This window comes from Pectinophora gossypiella, chromosome 23 (genome assembly GCF_024362695.1).
Source record: "Pectinophora gossypiella chromosome 23, ilPecGoss1.1, whole genome shotgun sequence".
Classification (NCBI taxonomy): domain Eukaryota; kingdom Metazoa; phylum Arthropoda; class Insecta; order Lepidoptera; family Gelechiidae; genus Pectinophora; species Pectinophora gossypiella.
In genome coordinates, this window is record NC_065426.1 from 10,324,101 (window position 1) to 10,350,929 (window position 26,829).

Here is a 26,829-nt window from a genome sequence, read left to right on the forward strand (position 1 = left end):
CTTTTTTGCATAAGTTTTGCGCCTTTTTCAGATATTCCCAAAGTGAGAACATCCCGGGCACGGCTCATAATTGGTTGTGCCTGCTTGCCTATCTGCTATCTCTTCATCTTCATTACTCTGTGTCTTCTAGGCCGCCGGAATACAATGTTTAGCAAGAAATTTATTGCAATATCTTCTCCATACATTTCGGAGGAACTCACCACTTATTCTGCTAGATATACGATCTGTTTTGCCTTGGCAAATTACTGGAGACGTCTATGGAAAATTGGGGTTGTTTTGCCAGGTTGCTACAGAGATAAAATTCTAGAGAGGCAGTTCGAGTTAATAGGCGTTTAAGTACTAAGTAATAAAAAATCAAATCAAATCAAAAAACTAAAAATAAATGCAAATAATCTTTCAAATAAAATACAAATTGAAATTTGTAATAATTTAATTAAAATAATAATATGTCGAGTTCATATTCGTTCAAATTAGACGGTCGAACGCCAATCTATTACGGAAATTATAAAGAAAAACTAAGAAGTTCTTGGAACCAATGTCTTTTTATTGCATTCATTTAGGTACTTGATCGCACAAATTTTGACTAGTAGATGAGGGTTCTAATAAACTACCCATCTGAACCCCTGTGGGCACATCACAATAGAAATACCCTACCCATAATACTTTTTCCTTTGCTGCAGTCGGGTAAAAAATACCCCTCTAAATACCCCTCAAATACCCCTTTGTGATCCCTAGTTTGGTTAGGACACTGCACCCTTATCACCTGATCATCCGAAAATAAGATGATTCGTTGATTGTCTTTTGATTTTATTGTTTTTTTTTTTACCTAAAGCTGTTGTATATTTCTATTTAATGTCCTCTAGCCCTCGTTAACAATTACTTCCGCACAATATCCCAGGAAGAGGAAATGACTGAAAACCAGCGCTGGCTGGCGCCATAGCATCGCTCCATCATAGCACAAGCTGAGCCATTTCCTTTTGCCCGTATTCGTAATATTCATAATTACCTAGTTCTTATAGCAAATGTAAATTGTTACTGGCAATTTAATTTTATTTTTATTATTCGCGCTTCAGAGGGCACGGTAGTGACAGAGAAAGACTCAAGGCCTTTGAAATGTGGTGTTGAAGGAGGATGGAAAGAATAAATTGGACAGAAAGAGATACTAATGAGGAAGTCCTAATAAGAGTAAGGGAAAACAGGCAAATATTAAGAGTTATTGAGGACAGAAGAGGCAAGATGATTGGACACCAAGTACTTACTTACTACTAAGTGTGTGTGTGTGTTACTTGTAAGTACGTAGTCGTTACATGAGCCATGTCAGGGGCCTTTGGCGACTCAATAATAACCCGGACACCAAGGTTGATGAGGTTAGTTATTGTCTTCACAACCCACACGAGAAAGAACTACTCTCTGAACTTGCTATTTTGTCCGGCCAAGTAGTTAATGCCATCTGCGACAAATCTATAAATAAAATGAACTTGCTAATCCAGTCGCCATGAAGCAAGAAAATATCGATGATTCTTATAACATACTATAACTGTATTGTTTACATAAATATTTATTAATTTGGTTTGTACGGAATTGAAATTGAGGTTAGACCATTGGTTTTAATAATGACAATAATTACACAAATTAAACTTCCGACCCGATAAGATTAAGGCCGCCTATTGTACTAATTCTATTTCTCTTTTGTTTTGTTTTTTGTTTTTTCCTGTTTGTGCAATAAAGTATTTGTTATGTTATGTTATGATTACGGACGAAGTCGACGGCGGTAATGATGTAACTAATTAAAGAGAAAACAAAAAAAATATATAATTTATTTTAAAAAATACAAAAAGTAAATAATAAGAAAATAAAATACAAGGAAATAAGACCCGTGGTAGCCCAATTGGTAGAACGCTTGCCTCTCACTTTGAGGTCGCAGGTTCCAATCCAGCACAGGCCTAAACCAATGATTGTCGAATTTGTTTTCAAATTAATGTTTGGATCATAAATGATTATCACGAGCTTACCCTAGCCCTAGACGTTCTTTTTAAAAAAAAACAAAGGGACTGTCATACAAATTAATTTGGCTACCTAATATCAGTTCCCAGAAAGCTAATCCCATGTATCCGTAAGCAAAAAGAATCGTGTTGTAATGAGGAACCGATCCTGAGAATTCCCTTTTGATTCGCTTTTGATTAGTAAGCGAAATAATTATTGCGTCTGTTGCTTCTCTGATAGATGATTTTGTACGTTCCCGCAGCGGGCATATTACACTGTGTGATTCAAATTCAAATATATCTTTATTCAGTAGTTACACTTTGAATCGTCAATTTTTACACAACGAACGTCTCATCCGCCTAAAACTACTGCAGCTTCTCACAACCTGTATAGCCAAAAGAAAAGAAGCTGCAAGAAAAACCACGGCACAGGGCCCTAGACTTTCTTTAAAAAAAATTACAAAATATACAATTGAGTAATTTAGCTGCCTCAGGTCTCAGACAGTTAATCCCATGTATTCATATCTTCTAGATAATCACTAACCTTCCATGTTTTTATCAAGATCATAAATCTGGAAACCACTAAAAAGCAAGAAAACAAGAAAGAGGGAAACCACTACCCTATTTTTCCCTAAAAAAAGTAGCATAGAGAATGTTACACCAACAAGAGCGTGGCTCTTAGGGTGGTATTAATAAACGAATCTCAGCTGAGACTGCTGAAGGCTCTGTTTTTATATAAGAACTGTCACTTTGACATGATCTTGAGGGCGGTCTCGAAGCTGCACCCTAAGGGTGCCATTAATAAACTAATCTCAGCTTCGAGACTGCTCTCAAGATCATATCAATGTGACAGTTCGCATATAAAAACAGGGACTTGAGCATGATCTTGAGGGCAGTCTCAGCTGAGATTAGTTTATTAATACCACCCTTAAAGTGATTACGATCAGAAATACAACGTAACACAAGATCACTCCTGTTCTTGTCATTTCTTCTCCACAGCCATAACACCTTGCAAATTGACTTTCAACAAGTTTATCCATGATAATTACGTTGAATAAATGATTCTGATTTCTATCCCTGAAGAGGTAGGCGAGGAAGGTATATACAGGGTGTTAGTGACATCGTAACGAAAACTTTGAGGGTTGATTGAGGCCATGATTCTGAGTTGATATCAAGTGGAATTTTCCGTCGCAAAAGTATGGAACTGAAAATAATAAAAAAAAACAAAAATTTTCATGAATATACCGACTGAAAATTCCACTTGATATCAACTCAGAATCATGGTCTGAACCATCCCCCTCAGTATTCGTTACGATGTCACTAACACCCAAACCTACTTGTATGGCTACCGTATGTACTTGTGCGGGGTGTAAGTGACATCGTAACGAATACTGAGGGGGATGATTCAGCTGATTATTCTGAGGTAATATCAAGTGGAATTTTCCATTGCAAAAGTATAGAATTGAAAATAATTTAAAAATACTAAAAGAAAATCATTAATTTTGCGACGAAAAATTCCACTTGATATTAACTCAGAATCATGGTCTGAATCAGCCCCCTGAATATTCGTTACGATGTCACTAACGCCCTGTATATACACCCAAACCCACTCCTCGCCAGCTATGTTTAAGTCCCATGTAATAGGGGCGAGCCTATTGCCATTATGGAAACCACGCGATGTCAATTATCTTCATACAAAACACCTCGTTTTACACAGACACTACACATTGACATTATCATACACGCATTTGTGTGTGTGACGTCTGATGCCGTACGATTGAAAACTAAAGTAAAACCGAGCGGGGTGAGGTAAACCTAGCTCAGCCGCTGGTGGGGAGCGGAGAGTTGCCGTTCTATGCGTGATATTATTTATACCTTATTCTACGGTTACACTTTGAATCGTCAATTGTTATATAAGTAAATATATTTTTTTGTTGAATCTCTCATCCGCCTAGAACCAGTGTAGCTTCCGACCTCCGTGGATGAGCGTTGGGCTCACGATCCGGAGGTCCTGGGTTCGATTTTCGGTGGGGACATATCACAAAATTACTTTGTGGTCCCTAGTTAGGTTAGGACATTACAGGATGATCACCTGATTGTCCGAAAGTAGGATGATTCGTGCTTCGGAAGGCACGTTAAGCAAAGGTCCCGGTTACTACTTACTGATGTAAGTAAGTAGTCGTTACATGAGCCATGTCAGGGGCCTTTGGCGGCTCAATAGTAACACTGACACCAGGGTTGATGACGTTGGTACTCCACCTCACAACCCACACGATAGAAGAAGTGCAGCTTCTCCCAACTTGAATAGCCGGGGAAAAGAAGCTGTTGTACAATTTATTTATGTATGGTATGTACAAGAAAATCGTGCTATATAAAGGTCTCAAGAATCGTACCGTGGTCGGGCAAATTTTGTTTTTCACGTCGGTAATTAGGGTGAAAGTAGCCCCGACTTTTGAACGATAATCTAGTTTTTTGCTTACTTTCATTTGTTTTTGTAAGAGGAAAAATGTCCGTTGAATTTGCTGTAATTCATTCCCTTTACGTTGGAAATAAGCTACGGGGCAACCTTTCTCTTCTATCATGCGGGTTGTGAGGAGATTTACCAACCTCATCAACCCTGGTCGGAGGGTTAACAACCTAAACTATAGGCATACAATGATGATCATTTTGAAAGGAAATAATGAGACCCGAGGTAGCCCAGTTGGTAGAACGCTTGCCTCTCACTTTGAGCTCGCAGGTTCGAATCCAGCACAGGCTTAATCCAATGATTATCGAATTTTGTTTTCGAATTCATGTTTGGATCATAAATGATTATCACGTGCTCAGCGGTGAAGGAAAACATCGGAAAAACACAATCCCGAGAAATGTATTTTCAGAGATATGTGACCTAACCTGTATTGGGCTGGTTTTCCCTTCGCGGGTGGGAAGGTCAGACAGGCAGTCGCTTCTGTAAAAAACCGGACCTGTCAAATCTTCAGGTTAAGTAATCGACCCTGTGAAAAACGGGATAATGTTAAGGAGATGATGTTGGTCTAACAGAAAATTTGATGAAGCGTGGGTACTTCATTATCATGAACGCTCAATACATATGTAACGGCCTGCGTGATCTGTTCGGCTTCCACCTTTATCTAAAGATGCCCTTTGGATGAACCAGAGAAGGTATGGAGCATACTCCAACACGCTGATCCAGTGTGTGTTGGTGGAGCTGTTTTACGAGTAATAGCCGTAGCCGCTTTTTGGGACAATCAGGTGATTCAAGACTGCACTGTCCTTACCAAACAAAGGACAGTCTCACATGTCACAAAGTGATTTCGACAATGTCCCCATGGGGAATCGTACCCGGACCTCCAGAGCGTGAGCCCAACGCTCTAGCCACTAGACCACGGAGGCTGTAGCCTTATTTCTTAATACCAATTGTAGGCGACGGGGCGAGGCACGCCGCACACTTCGTCTTTATAATTAAAATGCAAACTGTTCACAATGCAAAAACGTACAGCAACTGATATAGAAAAAAAAACGATATAAAACTTCAAAAAAAGAACAATTCAAAAATATACAACGATATAAAAAATCAAAGGAATTAGCAAATAGGCTGTCGCCAACACCAATTTCTTCCAGAAATTTATTAAGAAAATAGGATGTTGAAATGACCGCTTTGATCGTTTTTAGCTTGTGACCGATAAACGATATGATATATAGGTCAAGATGGCGTTTGATCAGTGTTTATTTTATCACACTGTATATACAGAGGGGACGAATTGAACCAATACATCTCTGTTGGTTTATATTATAACATAAACTCGAAATTATGTTCGCAATTGAGCTACTTCTTCTATCGTGTGGGTTGCGAGGTGGATTCCCAACCCCATCAACCCAGGTGTCAGAGTTACTACTGAGCCGCCAAAGGCCCCTGACATGGCTCATGTAAAGACTACTTACATAAAGTAAGTAGTAACCGAGACCTACGGCTTAAGGTGCCTTCTGAAGCAGGGATCATCTTACTTTCCGACAATCGGGTGATCAGCCTGTAATGTCCTAACCAAACTAGAGATCGCAAAGTAATTCTTGTGATATGTCTTCACCGTGAATCGAACCCAGGACCACTGGACCACGGAGGTCGTTAGTATAGTATTGTAACAGTCGAAATTAGGTCGACAGATTTTGTTCTATCTAACAAACAGTAAGAAGATTTTTTTTTTCTATCACAAGTTTACTTTAGAAAAGGTTCATAAACTAAGCTAAATAAGCTAACCACTTCTCTTCAGAATGAAGTTAGTAAATGCTCTAATTAGAAAGCTGCCTTGATTGAACCATACGTCAATGTCTTGTTGGCTCGGGGAGTGCCAAATTCAGATCTATCCCAAGGGCATAGAGCGGATTTGAGGTTGGAAGTGGAAAGACTAATTTAAATGAGATTATGGTGACCATGGCTTTTTAAAATAGTGGTTTTTAAAGAAAGTACAGAAATAATTCAACAACTGTGTTAGTAAAAATAGACATTCATATTTTTTACAGACAACTCACTTAGTATTTGAAAGTGGAATGACTATTTTAAATGTGATTATGATACCTATTAAAATAGTATATTAGTAGTTTATATTGATGACCTATTAAAATAGTAGATTATTATAATAACATTTTATTTAAAAGATTCAAGATCCACATTATGTAAATAACAATTTAAAATAATTTAACAACTGTTATATTAAAATAGAGATTCAACAATATTTTAACAGACAACTCACTCAGTGAACATAGGAAGAAAAATCACCATAAAATCTGTCTTTATTTAGTAACCAGTATCAGTAATTTAGGACAGTAAGTACTAAATTGTCACAATACGGATTACTATTATTACAAACGATAATATACTTAGTCCATCTAATAATATACTTAGACGTAATTTGCCAGACTAATTAAAGGACTGTCCTATAATACCCGGAGGGCGTGGTCACCCTAACTGCGGCATATTCAATTGTTTGTCGCCGATTGGAACTATTCTGGGTTTGCTGGACAATTAAATTATTTTGGCGTTCCTTGGCAAAATGAATGGCTTTCTCGTGTCTGGTATAATTAGATTGTCCTTATTTATAACATTATTTGGTCTTCCTAAGTATTCCTGTTTTGAGATCAATTTGGAAGGAATGAGGATATTGCTTAGGTAAGTGTACCGGAATAAAATGGGCCGAAAATATCACGGAACAACCTGTAATCCCTTATCGGGTAAGCCAGAGTTAAACGTTATTATAAGAAATTTTCTTTCCGCAATCGCATTTGGCATAACCATTACTACGTATTGATATATTGATGAGTTTTGAAAATTACGTAAGTACCTATAGGAATATGTAAGCATTTTATATTTTATATTACCTTCGTAACATTATTTCCTAAAGTGACATCGTAACGAAAACTTTGAGGGATGATTCCTGTTTGATATCAAGTGGAATTTTCTATCGCAAAAGTATAGAACTGAAAATAATTTTAAAAAAGACAAATAAATTCATGAATTTTGCAACTTCCACTTGATATCAACTCAGAATCTTGGTCTGAATCATCTCCTTCAGTATTCGTTACGATGTCACTAACACCCTGTATATATAAGATCACACTTATAATCTGTTCGCATAGACAGTACCACGGAATTTCACTTACTACGAATGAACACATTTAAAATTAAATTTTTAGTAAGAAATACCTTCAAACCAAGACCAAAATTAATCATTTGATCAATAAGCAAATACCAAATCCATATTTTCTGCACACTCAGACCAAAACACTTAAATATTGGTAATCCGAAAAACAGTTCACAATACCGCGGTAATCCGGAGCTCTCGCTTCGCTCCGGTACTTTCGCTTCGCTCGCTCCGCTCCGCTATAAATAAATAAAGGTGCAAATTGTGATCCTCGCGGAATACCGGATGGAATACCGGGGCATTCTGTATTCGCCGACCGACGAGTACTAGTGGAACACTGCCCTAACTGTGGACTTGAGGTGTTAAAACTGTAGAAAATTATAAACAGACAAATATTTTTATACGAACAGCTATGGACTGAAACATTATAACTGCCGTCTGTATATCTCAAACCTCATACTTACTATTAACATTGAAGTATTAAATACATAAACTCACGCCCGTGATTCCTAATGGAGTCGGCAGAGCCACAAGTAATCAAAGACAACTTGCAACTGTTGATATGAACGGCCTATGGTCCAGTTGCCGAGCGCTGGGCTCACGATCCGGAGGCCCCAGTTTGATTGAGGTTGAATCCCGATGGGGACTTATCACAAGACTTTATGATCGCTAAATTGGTTAGGACATTACAGGCTGTAGGTGTTCAACCCAGAATGTACGTGCGTTGAAAGGCACGTTGAGCCGTTGGTCCCGGTTACTACTTATACAAGTACGTAGTTTTACATGAGTCATGTCAGGGGCCTTTGGTGGCTCAATAATATCCCTGATACCGGGGTTGATGAGGTTGGTAATCCACCTCACCACCCATACGATAGAAAAGTGTGTAAGGATCGAAGGAAATGGAATTCTCCTGCTTATCTGTGTGGGAAATGGGGGTCAGTGTATGTACCAACAGAAGCATTATTTTTCAGCATATTATCTTTTTGTCTGAAGTCCACATTCACAGTGGCGTAACCAAACCTGTCGATATCAGGGAGAAAACTTTCAACGTGTGACGTGAACTTCAGTATTCGGGACTACGGAACCCGATGCACTGCCATTTTTAGAGATCCCCAGCACCACTCAAACACATAGATGGAAATTTTAAAATACTGCAGGGTGAAATGTTAGACGAGCTTCCGAAGGGAAGGGTGTTGAATAGTAACTTTATCGCCAGTCCAAAACATAGACGCATCATCCCGGAAGGAAAAAACCGACAAAGACATTGTGCACATTATAATATAATCTTCTTCTGTTGTGCTGTGAAGTGGATGACCAACCTTATAAATCCTATCAGGGAAATTATGGAGCCGCTGAAGGCCGCTGACATGGCTCATGTAATGACTACGTACTTACATAGGTTTACAGTAAAAGTAGCTGTGTTATATAATTATGTAACTTCATAACAATTTTGCCAACTAATTTAATTACTTGATTTTATAATACTTAATTAGATAATGGCCCCGATTCCTGCAGACACCTCCTAATTTTATTTTAAGTTATACCCGTCATTTTCTTATCCGCCGAAAATCCCCATCGAACCCGGACCTCCGGATCGTGAGCCTAAAGCTCTACTAGACCACGGAGGCTGTTATCCAGCAATATTGCTAACGAGCTAATCAATTGACAGGATCTTCAAATGAAGCATGGACTACTGAACTGCTTCCTCCAACACAACAAACTTGAAAATGGCAATCTGCCCTATTACGAACTGAGCACTTTCTATCATAAACATAAACATAAACTGCCTATATACGTCCCACTGCTGGGCACAGGCCTCCCCTCAATCAACCGGAGGGGGTATGGAGCATACTCCACCAAGCTGCTCCACTGCGGGTTGGTGGAGGTGTTTTTACGGCTAATAGCCGGGACCAACGGCTTAACGTGCCCTCCGAAGCACGGAATCATCTTCATTTTTCGGACAATCAGGTGATTCAAGCCTGAAAAGTCCTTACCAAACAAAGAACAGTCTCACAAAGTGATTTCGACAATGTCCCCATCGGGAATCGAACCCGGACCTCCAGATCGTGAGCCTAACGCTCTAACCACTAGACCACGGAGGCTGACTTTCTATCATAAATACAATATCTTAACATAAGCTCACAACTCCCATGTGGGCCAATAGGTGCTCACGATCCGAAGGTCCCAGGTTCGAATCCCATTAAGGACACATCATAAAACTTTGTGATCCCTAGATTGGTTAGACCATTACAGGCTGATCACCCGATTTTCCCAAAGTAAGATAAACTGTGCTTCGAAAGGCACGTAGGCAAAACACGACATGTCAATTCAATTCAAATATACTTCCCGATTTCATTACCTACTAAAAACAATGATTCCGTGCTTCGGAGGACACGTTAAGCAGTCGATCTTGGCTAGTATTTACATAAAGATAGTATGTAGATCATGATAAAGCGTCACGTGCTAAGACTGAGATTTTTGTATGGGTTTCCTGTTTCCTGTGTTTATGTTATTTTTATATATATATATATATATATATATATATATATATATATATATATATATATATATATATATATATATATATATATATATATATATATATATATATATATTTAAATAATATAGGCTCGCTTTTGACCACTATCTCACCTGATGGTAAGTGACGATGTGGTCTAGGGTGGATCACGCTTACCTAAAAAATTCCTAGAGCTTGAAAAATCCCAGATTATAACGAGTTGGAAAAACAGACGCCGGCAAGCAGCTCCAATTCGCTGTTCGCATCAAAAATGAAGAGGCGAAACGTTTAGTGCGGATTGGTGGTATATCCACAACGTAAGGATCATATTATATATCACAATCCTAACACAAAATTTAAGTACAGTTTTCATTAACACAGTTGGCTCGACCATTATAGACGGCGATACGGCTGACCACCTATCACGTTTGTCTAACAGAAAGCTCGCTGAGGTGTAGATACTTAACTTAGTTCAATGGATGTACCTCTGACTACCCCTATATAGTCGTGACCTTGTGTGTGTGTTGTAGCACAAAAATAAAATACGAAAATCAACCTTATCTCGAATAGCAATAGCCATTAATATCAATAACACGTAACGTCGCCGACACTTGACGGGCGCTAAATTGGCAAAGCAGCATCAAGTGTCTGCAACGCAACTGACAACGGTTAATTAAAGAGAGAGACAGATATACACATCACACGTGGGTGCGAGGGAGACAAATATATGCATTACGTAAGCGAGAGAGAGATGTTTGAAGATCGAATTTCAATTCCCAGGGAAAAGGTGATTGATACGTTTGCGTGGTTGAATGCAAATGTACATATGAATACTTATATCTATTGAAGTGTTCTTAAAGTACAACATTTTCATGTAAGTAAGTAAACTGTTGCCAAGTCGACATATATCGATCGCAATATCAAAAATCATGTTTCGATACATGTATTCCTTGGGTTATGATCATAATCCGACTACAATGTTACTGCGACATAATGTTTATTCAAAAGTGCATTATGTTTGTATGAATACCTCTATAGTACCCCTATAGTCAGAATACAAACTACCCCCAGACGACTCTCATATTTCTCTTTTTATTTTCCTATTCAAAGCAAATGCAGTTAAGTTTATAGGTATGCACTTTGAGAATATTTCCATTCCGATAACTAGTGCAGCGCGAAACTGACTCACGTTTCACGGTTCCGTATAGTTTTATTATAAGGTTTGGCAAAGGATAACTATCCCTTGACCACCCAAGGGATGGTATGCGAAAGATGATATTGTGAGACACTTGCACCGGAAAGCAGTGGATGAAACTTGCACAGGACCGGAAAGAATGCCGTGAAAGAAAGGAGGTCTATAACCAGCAGTGGGTGGATACATGCTGAGTAGATAGTTAGTAGAAAGAAAATTCCAACGTTAGTAAATTCATCGCCAGCCCATTAACGTCCCCACTGCTGGGGCACGGGCCTTCCCTATGGATGGTTAGAGAGATCGGGCCTTAAACCACCACGTGGGCCCAGTCCGGATTGGTGGTTATTAACGACTGCTAATGCAGCCGAGACCAACGGCTTAACGTGCCTTCCGAAGCACGGAGGAGCTCGAGATGAAAACTTTTTTTTTGTGGTCACCCATCCTATGACCGGCCTTTGCGAAAGTTGCTTAACTTCAACAATCGCAGACTGAGCGCGTTTACCGCTGCGCCACCGAGCTCCTCGTTAGTTAGTAAATTAATATGCTTGAAAAATAGGTTGTTAGCATAGTAACGAAAACTTTGAGGGATGATTCAGACCACTAACCCCCCAAATGATGTTGGTAATCCACCTCACAATCCACACAATAGAAGAAGAGTTATTAATTTATCTTAAATGCAGTTTTCACTAACACGCTAGCTCGACCTATCACATCTGTCTAACAGAATGCTCGGTAAGGTGTGGCTACTTAGTTTATCTTGCGATGGATGTGCCTCCGACTACCCCAATTGGGATTTCGTGAGCCACATTAAACTATGCAAATTATATTACGATCAGAACCACAGTCATCTCTCCTACCAACCAACAGACCCCTAAAAGACATTAAAACATTTATTTTAGTGAATTCCTCGTCAAGTACAGCGTATGCCGCAAAATTCGACAAATGAAACGATTCAATATTTATTTAATAAATATTCGCGTCGGCAATCAGACGGGCCGGGAAGACGACTGGAGGTCTGGGAGTGATAAAAGGATTCTTTGAAATGGATGCGGCACTCTTCTATTAATTTTATTTAAATTCACCATTTGCATGTTATCCCATCCGGTTGATTGAGGGGAGGCCTGTGCCCAGCAGTGGGACGTATATAGGCTGTTTATGTTATGTTATTTATTTATTGCAACACACAACAGGACATTAACAATAATAATAAATAATAATTAAAATATAATATAATTTAAATAAATACTTATACGTTAATTATTAGTTATAATTTAAATGACTAAAAATGTAGACCAAATGTTAAATGCTGACCAACTGCGAACTGTAATACCATTTTTATTGCGAATAAATTATTATGAATTACTTATGAATTATTATATATTACTTTTACTTCTATCGTGTGGATTGTGAGGTGGATTACCAACCTCATCAACCCTGGTGTCAGGGTTATTATTGAGCTGCCAAAGGCCCCTGACATGACTCGTGTAACGACTACATATATCAGTAAGTAGTAACCGGGACCAACGGCTTAACGTGCCTTCCGAAGCTCGGACAATCAGGTGATCACCCTGTAATGTCCTATCCAAACTAGGGATCACAAAGTGATTTTTGTTACATGCCCCCACCGGGTTTCGAACCCGAGGCCTCCAGGTCGAATGCGGCAGTAATGACTGTAGACACTCTACCTTTTATGTACCCACTTGAGAGTGGACAAATCAAGACATCATAGCCCAAGGCCCTTATTACCCACGACGGAACGGAGCAGGTATATGCGTTTAGGGTGAGAGATGTTTGTGTGTGCGTTTGTGCAAAGAAATGTTATTAATTATCTTCTAAACTAATAATCCGATTTTGATGCGGTTTTCAATAACGGGTTTGTGTTTGATGAGTTCATGTTATTAGACAGGTGTCATGTCTGTAACTCACTAGGGGGCGCCACAATATTAGAGTTTAGAGTCAATATTATTCGAAACGCCTCTTCAATTTATATTAGCAATTTATTTGCAATAGTTTTTATTAGTTAATTGTTTCTGACAGGCGTTTTTTTTTTCGGTTCCATTGATTACACGTAATTACGTCGAACACGGTGCTGTTTCATTGCTACCTAAATCCCTTAAAAATCAGTAAAAAGGCATATCAGGCATATTCATGGTCCTTCGAGCCAGATTTCAGAGAAGATCACAATCAATAAATTGTAGATAAGTAATACGAAGTGATTGGCGAAGATTAAAGAAAAATCAAGATCGACTATAAGTGGCACGTGGATTGTGTGGTCAAGTGAATCAAATTCATCCAATTAATCCTCATTTAATTCATAAAGTTGAACCCATCACTCAATAATCAGGTAGTATTAAGTAAACAGCCTCCGTGGTCTAGTGGTTAGAGCGTTAGGCTCACGATCTGGTGGTCCGGGTTCGATTCCCGATGGGGACATTGTCGAAATCACTTTGTGAGACTATCCTTTGTTTGGTAAGGACTTTTCAGGCTTGAATTACCTGATTGTCCGAAAAAGTAAGATGATTCCGTGCTTCGGAGGGCACGTTAAGCCGTTGGTCCCGGCTATTAGCCGTAAAAATACCTCCACCAACCCGCAGTGGAGCAGCGTGGTGGAGTATGCTCCATACCCCCTCCGGTTGATTGAGGGGAGGCCTGTGCCCAGCAGTGGGACGTATATAGGCAGTTTATGTATGTTATGTATTAAGTAAAGCAAAGTGTTGTTAATTACGGTTAGTATAATTTTAATTACTTACATTTATTACCCACGACGGAACGGAGCAGGTATATGCGTTTAGGGTGAGAGATGTTTGTGTGTGCGTTTGTGCAAAGTAATGTTACCACCTATCTTTTAAACTAATGATCCGATTTTGAGGCGGTTTTCAATAACGGGATTGTGTTTGATGAGTTCATGTTCTTAGACAGGTGTCATGGCTGTAACTCACTAGGGGGTGCCACAATATTAGTGCAAAACAATGTTGCAATATAATCAAAACGAACTGTCCGATTACAATAAATTCTGTTTTCGGCAATGTGTACGTGGAAGGCAAGAGGGAAACCACTGCCCTATTTTTCCCTAAAAAGTAGCATGGATAATGCTACACCGACAAGAGCGTGGCTCTTAAATTAGTGATTAGTGATGATGTACGTGGTAGCTTATTGCATGTTCCCAAATAATATAAAAATTACGTCTTTCTAGAGGGTGCTACAATATTAGTGAAAAATAGTATTGCAATAATATTAAAACGAATTGTCCAATTTCAATGCGGTTTTCAGCAATGGGTTCGTAGTTGAATGGTGCATGGTCTAAGATAAGTCTTATGATATTAACTCACTAGGGGGCGCTGCTATATTAGTGTGAAACGTTTATATTGCAATATTATTAAAATTAAAACGTATTGTCTGATTTCAATGCGGATTTCAGGAATGAGTTCGTGGGTGATTGGTGCATGTTCTCAGATGAGTGTTATAGAGGTAACTTTAAACAGAAAGCAACTGTATGATATATAATAAGGGACTTAATATTATGTGGTAGGATGAATCACACTTATTGTTTTGCGAGATCTTACCTACACATTATATAGATTATATTTCGTATATGCTCTCTAAAAAGTCTGAAATAAAATTAAGCAAAATTAAAAATTTTGGAAAAACCCACGACGGTAAAAATATCATCGAAAAAGAATAAAATAACTCAAAACCCCCGACTTAACCCAATTATTATGTAACGAAATATTATATTAGACTTAAAAATACTTTCTAAAAAAGAGTTGATATCTCGAGACATCGGTAATAGATATACTTAAGTACCTAAACAATGAATATGGATGTTTACAGTTTTTTCCTAACGTGTCTGTTTCTCGAAGATATACTTAAATGTAGCGATAATAATTTTACCATAATACATAACCGAGGAATATCCGTCGGAAGCTGCCTTTTCTATATGAAATTTCAACAGAAATTTAATCATACTCATAAGTGTATTTTATGTCGTCGTTAAACATCTACAATTCTTCAATAATTGTATTCACGTCACTAGAAAAACTTTAGCTGGGTTAATGGCAGCCCCCGACGGATATTCCTCGGTTATGTATTATGGTAAAATTATTATCGCTACATTTAAGTATATCTTCGAGAAACAGACACGTTAGGAAAAAACTGTAAACATCCATATTCATTGTTTAGGTACTTAAGTATATCTATTACCGATGTCTCGAGATATCAACTCTTTTTTAGAAAGTATTTTTAAGTCTAATATAATATTTCGTTACATAATAATTGGGTTAAGTCGGGGGTTTTGAGTTATTTTATTCTTTTTCGATGATATTTTTACCGTCGTGGGTTTTTCCAAAATTTTTAATTTTGCTTATTTTTTAATCAAAAGTATTTAACCTTGCAAATGACTAGTTCTGATGTACTATGTGACTCGAGTATACAGGGTGTTGGCACACCGTAACGAATACTGAGGGGGATGATTCGGACCATGATTCTGAGTTGATATCAAGCGAAATTTCCTCTCGGAAAATTCATGCCCTTTTTATTCTTTTTTGCGACGGAAAATTCCACTTGATATCAACTCAGAATTATGGACCCAATCACACTCCGGTTGATTGAGGGGAGGCCTGTGCCCAGCAGTGGGACGTATATAGGCTATTTATGTTATGTTGTTTATGTGGGTTTCACGATTCTTTTCAAATACGATGCCTTCTCCAAAATTTTTCCAAGATGGCCGACTCGAGACAACTCGCAGCGAAATTAGCTGAATGCGAAATACTTGTTAAATCAACTGTAAGCTTTGACAGTCCAAATTCATTTCCCGGCGACGTATTTTATTTGACGCGGAATACCTTTTAGGGATAAACGCGAAATTATCTCGGAACAAGACGAACATTTCTTTAGAGCGATGTTGTCGTCAACTGTGATATGGAAAAGAGGTAGTGATACGTAACATAAGCCCACGACTATGTCCCAATTGGGGTAGTCAGAGGTACATCCATCGCAACGTTGTTTGAGGTTTACGTGGTTATTATCATAATTAAGACATAATAAACATTTGATATATTTTATTTACACAATAACACATTACATATTCTCACCACACTATACATATACACACACTCTCTCTCCCTCTCTCTCATACGTACATACACACACACACACAAACACACACACACACACACATCCATACACAATAGGAAGAGAGAGTGACACACAAAAATGACTTGTGTTAATTTAAGTGGGTATTTTTCTTATTTTTCTTACTTTTCTTTTTTTTTGTCAAACCTGGTATTAAATAATGTCTATTGCAAGAGCGGATACTCCTACTACAGGTATATTTTTTACTTAAAAGGAGTAACCAAAATATTTGTTAAAGTGTAACAGGTTCAGAAATAAACTATTTTTTTTAAGACATCACATTCATGGCACTTGAGTCTCATATCCCTGATAATAACGTGGTAGGCACCCGATATTATGTTGTAATTAAGTACCCCACCTCACCGAGCTTTTTATTAAGCCAACGTGGTCAGTGGTGAGCCGTATCGCCGTCATATTAGTGGCTGAAGGTTGTCTTCGCTTATAGCTCTGCCTACCCCATTACCGTTCCCGGGTGAGAATTTACATGTGAACTTTTGAAAACAATAATAATAATATTATTAGTGAATGTGGGTTGATATTAAAATGTAGATGTTGCTACGGCGTAGACGCTAGCTACGTTGTAGAAGTTTGCTACGGCGTAGGTGATTATTACGACTTAGCAGTAAAAAACTTATTGTAAGTCTCCGTAGTACAGCTAGAGTATGTACAGCGTAGGGCTCACGCACGACCCGGAGGTCCCAGATTCGAATCCCGGTGGGGATTTATTACAAAAATTACTTTGTGAAACCCAATTTGGTAAGTACGTTACAGGCTAATTATTAAGTAAGATGATCCGTGATTTAGAAGGCACATCGTCTGTATGACTAATTGAATAATTGATGTCTTTGAATAATTGATGTTTGGATCGAAGATAATTGATATCGCGTTGAGTAGTGGCAATAAGCCCCCCGCTCTTCTATTGCTTTGTTATGTCAAGTTCATCCCATACCTAAAAGACATAGGGCATACAAAAAAAACAACATAAAATCTCTCAAAGGCTATACTGAAACGTGGAATAAACCAATATGCACTGATACATCGGTTGGAATGCACAAAAGAAATTGAAAATACAGGGTGTTAGTGATACCGTAACGAATATAGTATCCACCAGGGTCGCTTCATGCTGTGACTTGTGCTGAGTAAAGCCCTTTTATTATAGGACGTCCACTACCATGGAGGTCCCGGGTTCGAATCCCGGTGGGAACAAATCACACAAATCAATTTGTGATCCCTTGTTTGGTTAAGACATTACAGGCTGATCACCTGATTGTCCAAAAGTAAGATGATCCGTGCTTCGGAAGGCGCGTTAAGCCGTTGGTCCCGGTTACAACTTACTGATGTAAGTACGTAGTCGTTACATGAGTCATGTCTGGGGCCTACAGCGGCTCAATAATAACCCTGACACCAGGGTTGATGGGGTTGGTAATCCACCGAAAGAAGATAGAAGAAGAATACTGCCATGGAATAGAAGAAAGTGGTTGGAATGGCAAATGCGCTCACTTGAACCGCGCGCCATACAAGTATGAGCAAATAGTTCATACTTCAACTTTGCATTCCACTCGTCCGCAAACTTTACGACGCACGGAGCTCCGCGATAGTACATTAAAAGGTCGTTTTGTGCCGGGCAAACAGTCAAATATCAACTATCATTCAAGGAGGCATCTCCTTATCACAGGTAAACTAAAAACTTATTAAATTTATAAAATTTATTGCAGACTATTACATAAAATATACATTGCCAGGAAAACGGCTATGGAATTAAAGAAGTAGTAGAGCTATGAATCAATCAATGATACTTTATTGCACAACGACATATACAAAGGACATAAACGAATAAAACATAAGCACAATAGGCGGCATTATTGCTAAACAGCAATTTCTGCTAGGCAACCTTAGGGCTATCGTGACGTCGTATCGTGGGTGGCGTGAAAGAGAGGAGGCCTATACCCAGCAGCGGGTGGATACAGGCTGAGTAGATAGTAGAGCTATCGTAGTTAACTTTTTGCGGCAGTAGTAGTAAAAGAGAAAGGGGTTGAACCGGCGACGGTTCTCATGCAAAATGCGCGTTAGGGCCAAACCAACCTCTTTCAGAAGAAAGGAGAGAAGGGGTGAAGGGGAGGGAGGGAGGAGAGTGGAATAGAAATTCCACGATGGTGGACGTCCTGAAATAAAAAGCACAATATGGGCCTGAAAAAAAAATAAAAAAGACACTAAACTGTTGATGAATTTTCCGACAAAAAATCCACTTGATATCAACTCTGAATCAACCTTCCAACGTTATTGTTACGGTGTCACTGACACCCTATATAGCCTCTGTGGCGCTCAAAGTGCATTTCGTTGAAACCAAAACACACGTATAGCAAAGGGGGGTAGTTTTAAAATGCCCGAACTGAGGGTAGATTCAGCGGCTTTGACAATTTTATTGAGGACAAAAACAGTATCTATGTGACCAATTTTAAGGTATATTTCAATGGATAGTGGTGAGTGTGTGTAGTTATCAATTTATCTTAAATGCAGTTTCCACTAATGCGTTACGCTCACGATCTGGAGGTCCGGGTTCGATTACCGATGGGGACATTGTCGAAATCACTTTGTGAGTCTGTCCTTTGTTTGGTAAGGATTTTCAGGCTTGAATCACCTAATTGTCCGAAAAAGTAACATGATTCCGTGCTTCGGAGGGCACGTTAAGTTGGTCCCGGCTATTAGCCGTAAAAACACCTCCCCCAACCCGCATTGGAGTAGCGTGGTGGAGTATGCTCCATACCCCCTCCAGTTGATTGAGGGGAGGCCTGTACCCAGCAGTGGGACGTATATAGGCTGGTTATGTTATGTTGTGTATGCAGTTTTCACTAACACAGTTGCCTCGACCATTACAAACGGCGATACGACTCACCACCTATCACGTTGGCGTAACAGAATGCTCGGTGAGGTGTGGGTACTTAGTTCATTTTGCGATAGATATGCATCTAACTACCCCGTTAGGGATATAGTCGCGAGCTTATTTGGATATGCTTCTAATCCTCTTAAAAACCCAAACTACATTGTAAACAATTTCTGATTGGATGGATACGTTATTAAATATTTAAATAAGGTTAAAACAACCTCTTCCCTTATTAATTTGTTTTCACGTAAGTAAATCAGTGATAGCCCTGTACGGTCACGAGCATTAATATGTACACACTTTGGTACCATGTCACATTAACTTTTTTTTCAAATTGAATTGTAAGTCTCACTAAATGTCAAATATGTTAGTGCGACAGAGTCCTAAAGCGGGTACATTATATTGCTCATGACTGTACATACACTGACGCCCATTTCCCAGACGGATAAGCAGGAGAATTCCATTTTATTCGATCCTTACACTTTTTTCTATCGTATGGGTGGTGAGGTGGATTACCAACCTCATCAACCCCGGTATCAGCGGTGGCGCAGCGGTAAACGCGCTCGGTTTGCGATTGTTGAAGTAAAGCAACTTTCGCAGAGGCCGGTCATAGGATGGGTGACCACAAAAAAAAAAGTTTTCATCTCGAGCTCCTCCGTGCTTCGGAAGGCACGTTAAGCCGTTGGTCCCGGCTGCATTAGCAGTCGTTAATAACCACCAATCCGCACTGGGCCCGCGTGGTGGTTTAAGGCCCGATCTCCCTATCCATCCATAGGGAAGGCCCGTGCCCCAGCAGTGGGGACGTTAATGGGCTGGTGATGATGTCTGGTTTGAATCCCAGCTTAGGCTCGAAACCACTGAATTCGACTGTGAGTTTGAATTCATGTTTGAGTCATAAATAATTGATATCACGTGGTTTTCAGGATTTTTGCCCGGTTAATGACAATATTCGCTCGGAGAATTGCAAAGCTGAAGTGGCAGTGGGCAGGACACATAGCGAGGAGAACCGATGGCCGATGGGGCGGAAAGGTTCTGGAGTGGCGACCACGTGTCGGACGACGCTCAGTGGGTAGGCCCGCTACAAGGTGGACCGACGATCTGGTGAAGGTCGCAAGAAGCCGCTGGATGCGGGCAGCGCAGGACCGATCGTCTTGGAGATCCTTGGGGGAGGCCTATGCCCAGCAGTGGGCGTCATACGGCTGATGATGATGATGATGAATGACAATATTCTCGCCCCGTGTTAGGCTGCGTTTCCATTGACGCGGAGCTGTGCGGAGATGTGCAGGAATCAAATTCAAATTCAAAAATATCTTTATTCAGTAGGTAACACTTTGAATCGTCAATTTTTACATAACGAACGTCTCATCCGCCTAAAACTGCTGCAGCTTCTCACAACCTGTATAGCCGGGGAAAAGAAGCTGCAAGAAAAACCTCGGCACAGGGCCCTAGACGTTCTTTAAAAAAAATAAACATTAAATATTTTTATACAATTGAGTATTTTAGCTGCCTAATATCAGTTCTCAGATAGTTAATCCTATGCATTGATATCTTCTAAATAATCACTAACTTTATAATAACCTTTTTTGTAAAGTTTCTGTTTAACTACTGTCTTAAAACAGTTGACACACAGAACATTATATATACTACACAACTCTGCCTAAACTTGAAAAAAAAGGAAAAGAGATTTCTTTTTAGTACCTATCCGTATTAAAAACAAAAGGCAAATTCTTTATTCTAAGTAGTAGAAGAAAAAAATCAATTGAACAATCCCTAAAGGCGGTGTCGTTCCGTCGAATAGCCGCGGAAAGTATGACAGACGGGAGCAATTTTTCAAAACAGCCTTCGAGAAATATTCTTCTGAAAGAGGAGCATGTGTAGAAATTTTTACCGATTTGTTATTCGAGAAAGCTTCGCGATGCTAGGCCGGGAGGTGGAGCGAATTTATTTTTTCATGTATTGTAACTTTGAATTGTAGCGTTGACAGCGGCTCTCCGAACGGCAATTCCCACTACGGCGATGACGCAAATCACGGAATAAAAGAAAGAGGTTGAAAGGACCAAGTGAGCGCGAAACGCCCGCCATACAAGTATGAGCAAATAATTCATATTTAAACTTTGCACTCCACTCGTCCGCAAACTTTACGTAATACGGAGCTTCGCGATTTGTGTATTTATAATCTGTAAAGCAATAAGAATATCGACTATCATGCAAGGAGGTCCCTGCTTATCACAGGAAACCTAAAAACCTTAATATGATCGGCTATTCATAAAAAATACTTTTGTATGCAGTATCTTATGAAAAGTAATGATAAAAATTGTTGTTTTTTTATTATTTTTCTGTAGATGTGATGGTTAACGACAGCGTCCTTGGTTTTATTAAGTTTTTTTTATATGTAATTTTTATTACATTCTTTTGTTTTTCTCTTGTTATCGTCAAGTTTTCAATAAAAATCAATTTCAAGGATTTGTGCCCGGTTAATGGCGTCATGTTCATCACCTATTACATGGGACTTAAACATCTGAAAACTTAATATAAGTATGTAAAAAAACATATAAAAAATAAAAAAAATAAAAAATATAGGTTTATTTGCAAAAAATAGCGATCGGCACATTGTTAATACCCGGAATAAAAATAAACTTGCTTTACAAGTCAGTCGATTACATATGATCACTAAATCTTTTAAGGGGCAATGTATACGTTTTTACAATAAGATTCCCATTGACATTCAGAATTTGCCTTTCAACTGTTTTAAGACAGTAGTTGAACAGAAACTTTACAAAAAAGGTTATTATAAAGTTAGTGATTATTTAGAAGATATGAATGTTACCTAATGAATAAAGAGGAGCTCGATGGTGCAGCGGTTAACGCGCTCGGTGTGCGATTGTTGAAGTTAAGCAACTTTCGCAAAGGCCGGTCATAGGATGGGTGACCACAAAAAAAAAGGCACGTTAAGCCGTTGGTTCCGGCTGCATTAGCAGTCGTTAATAACCATCAATCCGCACTGGGCCCGCGTGATGGTTTAAGGCCCGATCTCCCTACCCATCCATAGGGAAGGCCCGTGCCCCAGCAGTGGGGACGTTAATGGGCTGCCCCTTCGTGATGTTATGTTATGTAATTTAGACAGACAGATGTGTGAATGTTTCGTGAAACGGTACCCGTTATGACGTACTTGTGTTACGGACGCCATCTTCTATTCCCTTGCTAATGATTTCCGGACAGGGTTGCTAGCATGAAAAATAAGGAAAAATCGTGCGACGTTTTTATTATTGGTAGGTCGCCAATAAAGTGGGTATTTGGACTTCAACCTCCTGGACTATACTTGGAAGTGCGTCCCGAGGCGCGTTCCCCCGTAGGATGCCTCTGATAAATGTTACTTTATGCTATCTCACCCCCACAACAAGTTCCAGCGTGTTTCGCACAAGTATCACTTTTTTGTTAAACAGCTAACACAATATAAGCTCACATTTACATCCCAATTGGCTACTTGTCAATTTTCAGAAAAGTATTTAAAAAATAAAAACGATCATTTTATACCTCTTAAAATATTTTATTTCCTCGAAGAAGCTATTGTAAAATGATAGACAGTCTCAGCTCTTGAACACGTGTTTATTCTCCAACGGTTGTCACAAGAATGTGGTTGCACCAATAACACATTATTTTAAAATCAATCCGTTAACCGACTAATCAGTGTGTTGCCATTTTAAAAACTCCACTTTACCAAATAACAACTTGTCTGACGTTCAACCGTCAATCACACAACCGACCATGCAACTGACAGCAGACCAGTCGACATGTAACCTACACGTTTACAAAATTGGCAACACTAATCATAAATGTCAGAGTAAAAGTTTAAGTCAGTTTTAGAACATTAACAAATAACAAATGTGTGTAATGACTAATGAATAATATTAACAAATTGTAAGTATGCGGCAATCTATCTAACACTCGGCCTTTCCTGATAGATTAAATTACGGCCTCGTAATGATCATGACTAAAATTATCACTTAGTAGTACTAATGTGCCTATTGTCAGTAATTACAATTTTACGATATAGTGATTAATAACAATATGTTTTAAGAAAGATACGAGTATCTGATTTGCGGGATGTTTTAAAACTATTCCAGTAAAAATGACTTAAATCAAATTACAATTATGTTCGGCCTTTCCTGGCGCTATTACGTCCTCGGAATCTTATTGTAAATAATTATAGATAAGTAGTTAAATTGAATCACACATGCTTGACGTATCTACTTAATTACTTTTATAATATTCCTTTTAGTTTTAGGGCACACCCGTAATAGTTATGGGACACACCCTTTATGGTTATGGGACACACCCGTTGTAGTTATGGGACACACCCGTTGTAGTTATAAGGAACAGCCATTTTATTTATGGGACAAACCCGTTGTAGTTTTGGGACACACCCGTTATCGTGGGACACACCCATTAGAATATTATTTAGATGTTCTCTTTTTTTTTTAACCTACTCAGATGTTTATTAATTATTTTCTTTTTCTTTTCTAGCACATTTATATACCTAAATTATACAGACAATAACAGAAACAAAAAAATAAATAAATGTGTACAGTATTATCAAATTAACTATTTTTTTTTACACATACATATACTGTAAATATTATACCATAAATGTTTATATTATTATTATTTTTAATTTTACACAAATTTATTATTATTATTATTTTTAACAGATTAACTTTTTAATTGTTTTATTCTTCATCATCGCTGCTAATAGATTGTACAACAAAACGTTTTATTTTATCCGCAGCTATTACATTGTTATATTTTCGACCGCGCTTGTTCAAAGACGTAACCCTGTACCTATCGTTATCGTAAGCTTTAACTACCTTGTAAGGCCCTGCGTATTTATCCACAAGTTTACCACTTGTTAAACCTTTTTTGATAATACGTCTTTGAACCTGCACTAATTCACCTATGTTATATTTAATACTACAAGTCCTATTTTTATCATATCTTTCTTTCATTTTAATAGCAGCATCTTTAATATTTTGCTGGGCTTGAGCGCGTAGCTGAGGAAAGTCAGGGGTCGTTTGTTGATTGTTAGGTAAATCAACTTCAAATCGTGGTTTAAATCCGTAAAGCAATTCGTATGGACATTTCTTAGTGGTGCTATTGTATGTAGTGTTAATGCCTTTCTCGACTTGTGGTATAAACTTTTCCCAATCATTATCGTTTTCACCAGTATAAGCGATAAGGGATTGAAGAATAGTACGATTTGATCTCTCGACTTGCCCATTTGCGCGCGGGCAAGCCACAGCGTTCAAAATATGATGGATTTGTTTATCTTGGCAAAATCTTTCAAAATCGTGACTGGTGAATGCCTTACCCCTATCCGATATTATGCGAGTTGGGAGACCAAATACGCGGAAGAGAAAATTCATTGTTGTAATAACGTATTTAGTGCTAGCATTAGGTACCGGTTGTAACCAAACGAACTTGCTAAAGGCATCTATCACGACTAACAAATATGAATTTCCATTAGAAGACATGCAGAATGGACCAAGATGATCTAGGTGCCATGTATGCCATGGAATATTACCCTTTTCGATAGGGTTCAAATGACCACGCTGTTTGCCTGTTGGTTTTTTAGCGAACTGACAAGAAATACAACTCCTAACGTACTTAGTGACAAACTTTCTAAGTTTTTCGAACCAAAATTCTCTCTGAATAAGTTCAATTACTTTATTCTCGCCCATATGCCCGTTATCGTCATGATACATTTTAGTTATTCTCCAGCGTACCGATTTCGGTATGACAATTTTATTTTTATTGTTAATTATTTTGTACAGAATGTTATCATTGACTGTAAATAAATTTTTATATTCAGAGTTTTTAATATTGGCTATAATATTTTGAATTTTTGGGTCGTCACTTTGCACGGCAAGAATCCAGTTTTCTTGTGTAATGTGATGTAAAGGCAACGCACATCGGCTTAACGCATCCGCGTGCTGCATTCGTTCCCCCGGTCTGTATTGTACACTGAAATCGTAACTTTGTAATTCTAACCACCAACGTCCTATCCTAGGCAACATGTCTTTTTTAGTCCACGTGGTACTTAAAGCCTGACAATCGGTAACTACAATAAAAGGGCGTCCTAGCAAATAAACTCGAAATTTATTTATGCTCATAACCACCGCCATTGCTTCAAGTTCATAGGAGTGATATTTTTGTTCCGTATTGGTAGTTTGTTTACTGAAGTACGCAACTGGCTTTAAATTGCCGTCTTCTTGTTTTTGGAATAATATTCCACCAATCCCATAACTTGAAGCATCGGTGTGCAATTGAGTTTCGAGCACGGGGTTGTAAATGGCAAGGACAGGTTCTGATGATAATGCGTTTTTGATATCTTCAAACGATTTTTGTTGGTCGTCGCCCCATAGCCATCGACAGTCCTTCTTTAATAAGATTGATAAAGGTCGAATCCTATTAGCAAAAGATCTAACAAACTTCCGAAAATAGCTTGCTAATCCTATAAATCGTCTCAATTCATGTACGTCTGTGGGCTGTTTGAAAGCAGTCAAAGCTTTTACCTTATCAGGCGAAGGTCGAATTTCTCCATCGGATATATTATGTCCTAAGTAATCAATGTTGGACTTTAAAAACGAACATTTGTCTCGTCGTAACACTAAACCTGATTTACATATTAGGTTTAATATAATTTCAAGATGGGAAAATGCTTCTTGACGCGATTTCGAAAATAGTAAAATATCATCTATGTATGCGGTTGCAAACTGAAATCTCAAATTTCCTAACAGTAGATTTATTGCCCGTTGAAATACTGAAGGAGCATTGGCTAAGCCAAATGGCATCCTTTTATATTGGAATTGACCGAAAGGTGTCACAAATGCGGTGTATTTTCTACTGTCAGGGTGCATTTTAATTTGGTGATAACCGGCAGCCAAATCCAATTTGGTGAAAACTTTATTAGAACTTAATCTATCCAGCTGATCTTGTATAATTGGTAACGGGTAACGGTCCTTCTTTGTGACTTTATTTAGATGCCGGTAATCAATACACATTCTATATTCGCCCGACTTTTTAGGGACCAATATGATAGGACTGGCGTACGGGGAGTTACTTGGCTCAATAATATCCTTTTCTAGCAAATCCTTTACTATATCACGCACTATTTCTTGTTCCTTTTGTGACATACGATATGGACGTCTATATATAGGTATTTCGGTAGTGAGTTCAATTTTCATTTCAACTTCACTTTCTCCAATTCTGGATTTACCATCAAAACAATCACCGAACCTTTCTAAAATTTGTTCCAAATGCGTACGATCCTCTCCCTGCACGTCAGTATCAATGTTGGTTCCATTACCGTCTATCATTTGAGCGCGAGCTATACAACGTCTAGAAAAGAGAGTCAGTGTCTGAGGTTGCAAACTGAAAATGTCTATACATCCTATGTTGCCGTACATATCGATGGTTTGTTCAGGTATGTCAATTTC

At 38.6% G+C, this 26,829-nt stretch overlaps 1 protein-coding gene across 2 annotated transcripts in view; it reads left to right on the forward strand.

Annotated features, from left to right (window-relative positions):
* LOC126377553 (uncharacterized) overlaps positions 1-26,829 on the forward strand; it is an 81,353-nt gene that overhangs the window by 10,113 nt on the left and 44,411 nt on the right. The gene's annotated exons all lie outside the window — the stretch shown is intronic.